This window comes from Eptesicus fuscus, chromosome 4 (assembly GCF_027574615.1).
Source record: "Eptesicus fuscus isolate TK198812 chromosome 4, DD_ASM_mEF_20220401, whole genome shotgun sequence".
Taxonomy (NCBI): domain Eukaryota; kingdom Metazoa; phylum Chordata; class Mammalia; order Chiroptera; family Vespertilionidae; genus Eptesicus; species Eptesicus fuscus.
Window position 1 is genome coordinate 103,548,545 of NC_072476.1, and position 8,873 is coordinate 103,557,417.

The window sequence follows — 8,873 nt, forward strand, 5'->3', positions numbered from 1 at the left end:
AAACAGGCAATGTGCTTGTTGGTTTCAGCATTCTCCAAGTTTAGGTAACCATCGAATTCATTCTCACAGGATACCTTTCTGTTATTGGCACTTTTTTCTTACAACTCGGACCTCAGCCTTGCACAAAGCTGTAACATACTCAGTTGCACAGAAAGGAATTGCGATTGAATCACAAGCAGGTGGCCCTGAGCAGAAAACAAAATGTGTTCTTCCTCAGAAGCCACTCTTTTAGAAAACACCGTGAGGGAACAACTCTGGCCCGTTTGCAGCTCGTAGGACTGAAATGGCTGCAAGTCAAAGCAGAGACTGCTCTTCTGCTGCCTCGTAACTTCCTTCAGCGCCGATGTCCCGGGCTCACTAGGAACAGCATCCGGTGATGGCCTTACGGATGTTAGGAAAGACTTTCTTTCCTTTTGAGCAGAGCCCGGGAAAGCCTTGCAGCGGGAGGCTGGAGGCCGGGTCACCGAGGAGGACAAAGGCTCTCACTTCGACTATCACAAGAAGTTCAAGTGGAACTTGAAACCTTTGTGAAGGGCCTCCCGTGCCTCCTAAGTGATGCCCGCACGCAGGAGAAGCAGCACATCTGAGGGTCCTTAAGTCCTCGCCCAGCAGTGGAGGAAAGCGAGGGGGCTGGTGGCAGGCGACAGGAGAGAAGGTACTCGCTACAGAAAAGGGAGCGACAGTGGATAAGAGCGTCAGCCTGCGGACTCAAGGGTCCCAGGTTCGATTCCAGCCAAGGGCATGTACCTTGGCTGCGGGCACATCCCCAGTAGGGGGTGTGCAGGAGGCAGCTGGTCGATGTTTCTCTCTCATCGATGTTTCTGACTCTCTATCCCTCTCCCTTCCTCTCTGTGAAAAATCAATAAAATATATTTTTAAAAAAAGAAAAAGGGAGCGAGTGTCAGCGCGCAATGGCAGTCCGCACAAACAGGATAGAGATAGTTTTTAAAAATATATCTTCATAGATGTGCACATTTAATATGTAATAGAGGTGGCATTTCAAACCACTAGCAAAAGAGAAATGATTCCGTAGACCAGGCGTGCCAGGACTGAACCAAGAGGCGGCTTAGGTAGACTTCAGCTCTCCACCATCTCAAAGTCTCCACCAGATCCCCTACTTTGATATAGATTATTCGTATTTTTTTAAGTTAATGTAAGGTGTCATGCAAATGAACAGGGAGGCTCATGCTTTTCCAGTAATATCACTACCCCAATATTGTTTATCTGTGTGTTCATAGAGAAAGGTTTGGAAGAGGACAGAGTTGTGAGAATTTTATTCCTTCACAAGTTATGGATACACGACACGACTTTGAGAAACTCTGCTTTTCAGGGAGATTCTCCCAAATTAAACCACAAATAGGGGGTGGGGGCGGGGGTTAAGGACAGATTCAGAGTCAGAACGAGGTTAGAGTTTTGGCTTCCACACTAAATGCCAGAGCGGCCGTAAGCAAGTCCCTCCCCATCTCCGGGCTTGTGTCTCCACTGGCGAGAAGGGTGGCCACCGTGGTGTCTAAGGACCCTGCCAGCTCTGGCCTCTGAGATTCTCTACTCAGCGATGGAGGGTGGATTCCAAAATGTTTGTGAAAACAAAACAAAACAAAACAAAACACAAAACCCTCCTGAAGTTCAAGTGTCACATTGCCCCCTTCTGGACCTTTCCAGTGTTCACATGAACGAGGTTATTAACCCACAAGCCCTCATGGACATGCTGAAATGTGATAGCCCAGTTCCTTCCCCGTCACAACTTAGAAAGCCAGGTTTGAGGTTTTCTAATAGAAGGGTTAGAAGACAACCCAGGAAAGGGCAAAGGGCAAAGGGTGTCAAAGGTCTAGGGGACGACGTGGGGGAGGAGCTGCACTCAGGAGAGCTTTACAGTTTACCTTCATCAAATTCCCCCAATTTAATGAGCCGTTCTTCATCAAGTGCCTACTACGTGCCAGGGACCAGTTTTTTATTTTTATTTATTTATTTATTTATTTTAATTTTTTATTAATTTCTTTATTGATTAAGGTATCACATATTTGTGGGTTAATAACCTCATCCCCCCATTCCCATCCCACACCCCTCCCCACGCATGCCCCCACCCCCCTGTTGTCCTTAACCACTGGGACCAGTTTTTAAAATCCTTCCAACGACTTCCAGACAGGCCTGAGTGGCTCCTGCCTGTTCCCACAATTTTGCCTTTTTCCCGTCCTGGGAAGATGGTTTTCCTTCTAGAAGCATTCCCTGACTGCTCCTGACCACATTGTCACCACACCGTGGCCCCTCAGATCTGTGTCTCCTGATCTGGTCCCCGACTCCATATTTTTTCTATTTGCTTTGTGTGAGTCGAGCTTCCTCGTGAGTTCTCGTTGTGTCCCTGTGACATGTTCAGGGCCTCCGTCCATCACCTGCATTCCGCATCACCTGGAACAGTGCTGCTCACCTAGGGCTCCACAACTCACAAGGCGACCTTATCTTCACCTCCTTCCTTCCTAGTTCCCCTGCAGGGAAGATTACCTGTACTTCGGGTAGTAACCTCTCTTCTTTACTCTGACGGTGGAAAGTCAAGCTTCTCATTATCTTCTCCAGATGTGTCCCCTTTCACATCTTGGCAAATGGTGAGCATCCTTCCTGATGAAACCACAACCCTTCACTCCCTTTTTCTGATGTCTCATGTTCAATGTGTCAGCAAATTCTATTGGCTCTCCCTGCAAAACATATCCTGAATGCGATCCTTTTATCTCATTACTAGAGGCCCGGCACATGAAATTCATGCATAGGTAGGGTCCCTAGGTTACAGGTTTTCTTTCAGTAGCCTCAGTCTATCACCAATAGTTCTCTTCTCACTGCCCACCCTCCACCCTACTAACTTGGTTAATGTTAAAGTTATCCTGTCTTTCCTCTGCTTAGTCCTAATCAATAGGCTTGTACTTCTCATCCTTCATTGATTGGACAGCCTGCTCAGATCACACAAAGCGAGCGGACAGTCCAGTGGGGAGGCAGGACACGAGGCGAGAACCTCAGAAGAAACACCTATACCTTCAGGTGTACCAGGATCAAAGAGTAAGTTGCTTTTTTCTTTTTAATCAAATAAGCATTCACCTTAATGACTAACCTCTGGGGAAGCAGGAAATTCATAAACCATGCAGATACAAGCAGTGAATCCAGGCTTTACATGAAAATACACGGAGACCACTGGCCTTCCATCCCAAAGGAGCCTGGTAAATAATGACGTAAACCCGTGAAAGAACGCGAGTCACCAAGTCCAAGGTCTCGCAGGCCCACCGGCCTGGGAAAGACGAGATGAACTGCTCTTCTGAAAACGAGGACGGGCCTTCCCGGGTCTGGCTTTGCCTTTCCTGCTCCAAGAACTGCCGGGCACAGGCGTCCTCACGGAGGACCTCGGTGATCTAAGAGAAAGGCCGATCTCCTCAGAGCCGCTTTCTTCCCTGGAGCGGAACCCGTCTGGGAACCACTGGAAAGTGATGACAGGGCGCTGGAGAGGCTGCCTGCGTGCTGCCCGCTGGGAGCCGAGGCTTGGGAGCCAGCTCGGAGAACTGCACACTGTTCCCCGGTGCTTGCTAATTGACCGGGCACTTCTGGCTGAAAAGCATTCCCCCCGGGGAGGCGAGTGGAAGTAGGTAAGCAGGCTGCCTCACCTCACAGAGCCGTCCCCCAGCAAAGCTTGAGTTCTGGAGACAGAGATGATTTCAATACAAAAGCTGCGAAAAGATCACAGACTGAACATGCAAAGGTTCAGAAGTGTGCATCCAGGAGGTTCTGCTGTGATGCGCAGCCCACACTCCACCTCCCCGCTGCCCCGTACCCCTTCAGCCTGGGCTTATGAATGCTTTATCACTGTAAAGATAAAGGGGGGGGGTGTTTTGATGGGGCAGGTCCTTGGTCTTATTGATTTCAGGATTCTGGGCACCTGGTACCCAGGAGGAGTCTATAAATGCTGGCTGAATTGACTGGAATTGTACAGCTGTTTTAAAAGGTAGTGTGGCCCTAACCTGTTTGGCTCAGTGGATAGAGCGTTGGCCTGTGGACTCAAGGGTCCTGGGTTCGATTCCAGTCAAGGGCATGTACCTTGGTTGCAGGCACATACCCAGTGGGGAGAGTGCAGGAGGCAGCTGATCGATGTTTCTCTCTCATCGATGTTTCTAACTCTATGTCCCTCTCCCTTCCTCTCTGTAAAAAATCAATAAAATATATTTTTTAAAAAGGTAGTGTGGATTCTAGAAGATACAGAAATAGATATTTCTGTCTTAAACATCCTTCTCTGGCTGAAAAAAACACACAACACAAACCCACCCATGACAAATGAGTGTCCCCTGATAAAGAAGAAAAGACGAAAATGTAACAAAACGACAAAAACTCTTTCAAGGGTTCAATCCTGAAACAAACAAGGGCAGGTTTATTGGGAGGGCCCCGCCCCGGAGCTCCTCCGGCTACAGGGTGTCTGCACCGCTGTGGGTCTGATGAAACGCCCCGCTGTGTGCCAGTGAAGCACACCTCAATGTGGACAGACATTCCTAAGGAAGTTATTTGAATCGTAAGCGACAGAATGTTTGCTCTCCAGCATTTGCTCCAACCCACAGACAATAAAAACAACCCAATTATGGCTTTCCTTGGAAGGCTACTAAGATTAACATGAGCACAGCAGGCGTCAAAAAGGCTCCATTTCTCTCTTATTTTATTTTGGGGTGTCGGTAGCTTGCAGCAGAATTTGCTTTATTTGAAAGCCTAAGAAATAATCCTGCTCTATTTCCAAGACCTCCTTTGCACTTCTCCATTCCTCCCAAACAGCTCTACAAATACACACGCCCGTGCACTTGCCTTTGACCTTGTCCCTGCTCCTTGCCTTCCTCGTGTTTACTCTTCCCCAGGGGAGCCAAAACCAACACTAATTAGCAGTGAATTAAATCCCACCTCTGGGACGCTGGGGAGGCGGTGTTTACCCAGGGCTCCAAGGCATCCTGGTCCCTTTCCCCTCAAAGACACTCGATTAAACACCCAGCCCTGAAGGAAAGTTCTGAGACCTGAATCAATTATCCAATTTATGCCTCAAGTGTACCTCGCCTGTCATAAAATAGCCTTTCATGCCTGGGTAGCGTCAGTCCCCAGCTTGGCCTGCCTGGAACACACTTGATCCTTGTCTTCCTCAGCCTTCCAGGCCCCACTGGAACCTCACCGTGATGTTCTCTTCTCTCTGTTCACCCAGAAAAGGCGGAGGCCCAGAAGGGCAGCCGGGGAAGAATTAGGAAAGGTCACCAGGGGCAAAGAGGTGTCATTAGAGACCTAGGCAAAGGTCGTCCCACACCCTCGCATTCCCAATTACTAAGCAAAAGCTGGAGAGTGAACGAGGCGGATAGGGAAAAATGGATTCATTTGAAATACGGTATTGGAGGAGAGCTCTCTGGATACCCCCGACCACAGAAAGACAGAGAAGCTGGACATTCAAGCGTTTCATGGCCTCGTCCGAGTTTTCCTCTGCAGTCTTGCTTCTTAACACATCCCTAAAGCAAACCAACCCGGGGCTGCAAGCAGATTGGCTGTTTCATCGTTTCCCTTGATGACCCAAGCACATTCCGGGACTCTCGGAGTGCAGAGGGGCGGGTCGCACAGGGTTGTTTAATCTCTCATGTTGTGTTTGAAAAACAGATGCAGGGAGGTAAAAGAGACCTACTAGTGCCCAGCTGGTGTGGCTCAGTGGTGGAGTGTCGACCTATGAACCAGGAGGTCACAGTTCAATTCCAGGTCAGGGCACATGTCCAGGTTGTGAGCTCGATCCCCAGTAAGGGGTGTGCAGAAGGCAGCCAATCAGTGATTCTCTTTCATCATTGATGTTTCTATCTCTCTCTCCTTTCCTCTCTAAAATCAATAAAAATATTTTTTTAAAAAAGAGAGACATACTAGTTAGTGGAAAGAACAAGATTAGAATCAAATATCTTTGTCTTTCCACTATGCTGGCCCACCAAACATCCCAACAGAATGAATGATTATCTAAAACTAAATGTTGGGATTTAAAAACCAAGCTAGGAAAAAAATAAATAAACAGCTAAGTAAATATTTTTATTTGATAGTAACTCAAAAGAAAATTTAGAAAATGTAAATATTTTCTTTTGACCAAAGAGGACTTCATTAGTAGAATAGCTCTAAGTCACACTCTACTACACGTTCCACAAGAGAATAATTTAGAAAAATCATTGTTCTCCAAACTTTCTGTGATAAGTTGTTTGTGATGACAAAAGAAAAAAAGCAAATATTTGGCTTAATAAATACCAATGGCTTTTTATTTTGTGCCTTGAGTCCTCAAAATGCTCTTAGGCCAAGTCATATCTCAGCATTGAACCCCTGGTTACAAAATGTTCCCCACTCAAACAAAGGCAGCAGTAAAACTTGCCTGTTGTTAGTCTTTCCAAGAAAAGTCCCTGGCACAGAAACTGTACTTTTTCATCTTTCAAACTGTGCCCAACCCATTTATCTTTCCTGCCTGGTGTTACATCTCCCCCTCATGCTTCATCTCCATCCAAACCAGCTCACCCAACTCGTTTGCCAATTCACACCCATTCCTCTCTCTTGTGAGCCCAGCACGTCTGCGGCCTGTACACTCACCAGGTGTGCTCTTGGCTTGTTATTTACCTTACAGTTGCATTCTGTCCTCCTTATTAATAACTATTTACTGGGAGCCGATAATATATAGTTACTGCTCAACAAGTAGGTGAACAGAGAACTTGTCATTCAAACCAGGCCACTTTCAAGGGTAGGAGGAGGTACTAATAATAACACTGGATGGCAGGTGTGAACCAGGCATGCCTGACAAATGAGCATAGGGTCACCCTCTCAATAAGTGATGGTGTGGCCCAGCTGGCATGGCTCGGTGGTTGAGCGTCAATCTATGAACCAGGAGGTCACGGTTCGATTCCTGGTCAGGGCACATGTGCAGGAGGCAGCCGATCAATGATTCTCTCTCATCATTGATGTTTCTATCTTTCCTTCCCTCTCCCTTCCTCTCTGAAATCAATAGAAGTATTTTTTTTTTTAAATAAGTGATGGTGTGGCCGATATTGTAGGCTGGCTCTCTCAATGTGTTTGCTAACTCTCTTCTTCCTTCCTTGCCGTTTCCTGTTATAAAGGCTGGAAATCCCGACTCCTCTTTCTCCCTCATAGCTAGAGCTGGCCAGGAGACACTGTTCCGGACAATGAGACCTCAGGGACAGGCTTCTAACGAACTTGTGATCCTGATAAAATGGGGTATTTAAAATGATATTGCTTCTTCTGTGGAACGCCGCCTAAAGACCAGGACATGAGAAATAGGAGAGCAAAAGGGAGGATGACAGAGTAAAAAGTAGGAATAAACCAGGTCTTTAGAGCAGTTAAAACAAAGTTATCAGTCGCCTGTTACAGCAATTTTCAGCCTTTTCACCTCATGGCACACATAAACTGATTACTACAATTCCGTGGCATACCACAAAATATATTCTTGCTGATCTGACCAAAAAATAGGTATAATTTTGATTCATTCACACCAGACAGCTATTGTTGTGTTGGCTGTTGTCATTACTTTGTTTGACAATCTAAGGGAAAAGAGGTCAGTGTCCCTGACTAAACAGGCAGGTATTGCATGTTTTAAAAATTCTTGTGGCACACGGGTTGAAAATCACTGGCCTATTACTATGTATGAATTGTGTTCCCCCAAATTCATATGTTGAGGACTTTAAGCCCCAATGTAATGGAATTTGGAGATGGGGCCTTTGGGGTTAATTAGGTTTAGATTAGCTTAGATCAGTGGTCGGCAAACTTCGGCTCTGTTGACTAATGAGTTTGCCGACCAATGGGATAGGGGCTTAATCACAAGGAACAACAACAGCCTGTAATTATTGGAATCAAGAGTCTAGGTCAGTGGTCGGCAAACTCATTAGTCAACAGAGCCACAGTTTGCCGACCACTGGGCTAGGTTAACCTGGTTCTGGTTCCTATGAAAGAGCACGAGATCATGAAGGTGGGGCCCTCATGATGGGATTAGTGCCCTTATAAGAAGAAGCCAGAGAACTAGGGTGCTTCCCCCTTTCTCCTCTCCTTCTCTCTGTCTCTCTACCATCTGAGGACAAGGCAAAGAGGTGGCCATCCGCAAGCCAGAAAGAGAGCTCTCATCAGAACCAACCATGCTGGTACCCTGATCTCAGATGTCCAGCCTCCAAAACTGTGAGAGAATAAAGTTCTGTTGTTTCCACCTCCCGGTCCCTGGTATTTCGTTATGGCAGAGTGAACTGACTAATACACCTGTCTAGACTTCTTCCTCTGCAAGAAAATGCCCTTCTTTCAGCTGAGTAGAAAGGTTCTTTGATTATTTGCAGCCAAAAGCATTCTTAACCAAGAATAGCTATCCTTATTTTGTTCCAATTACTTTAGACAGTTCCAATTTTCTTTAATCCTTACAACAGCCCTGAAAGGTGCCTGCGATGAAGAAACTAAACTTCAGAAAGGGCGTGGTAACTTGTCCGAAGTCGGACATAGCATGTTGATGGCCAGTCCAGCCTGTCTGACCTCAGAGCCTGCGCTTCCCACACACACAGGCAGCTTCTTCGCCGCCCGTTCCGTGAGCCAGAGCTGTGCCTGCCACAGGCAATCCCACTGGTCAATTCTGCTAGAAAGGAGGATGGACAAGACCTCATTTCCCCCTACTTTCTGCCTCACTCCCACCCTAAGCGATGCGAGGGTGCCACCCCCTCACCGAAATGGAGGCTCCATAAAATGAAGGCTTAAACCAAGAAAGGAAAAGCAGAGAAGAGGCCGAGCAGGGACAGGGAAGGGAAGGGAAGGGAAGGGAAGGGAAGGGAAGGGAAGGGAAGGGAAGGGAAGGGAAGGGAAGGGAAGGGAAGGGAAGG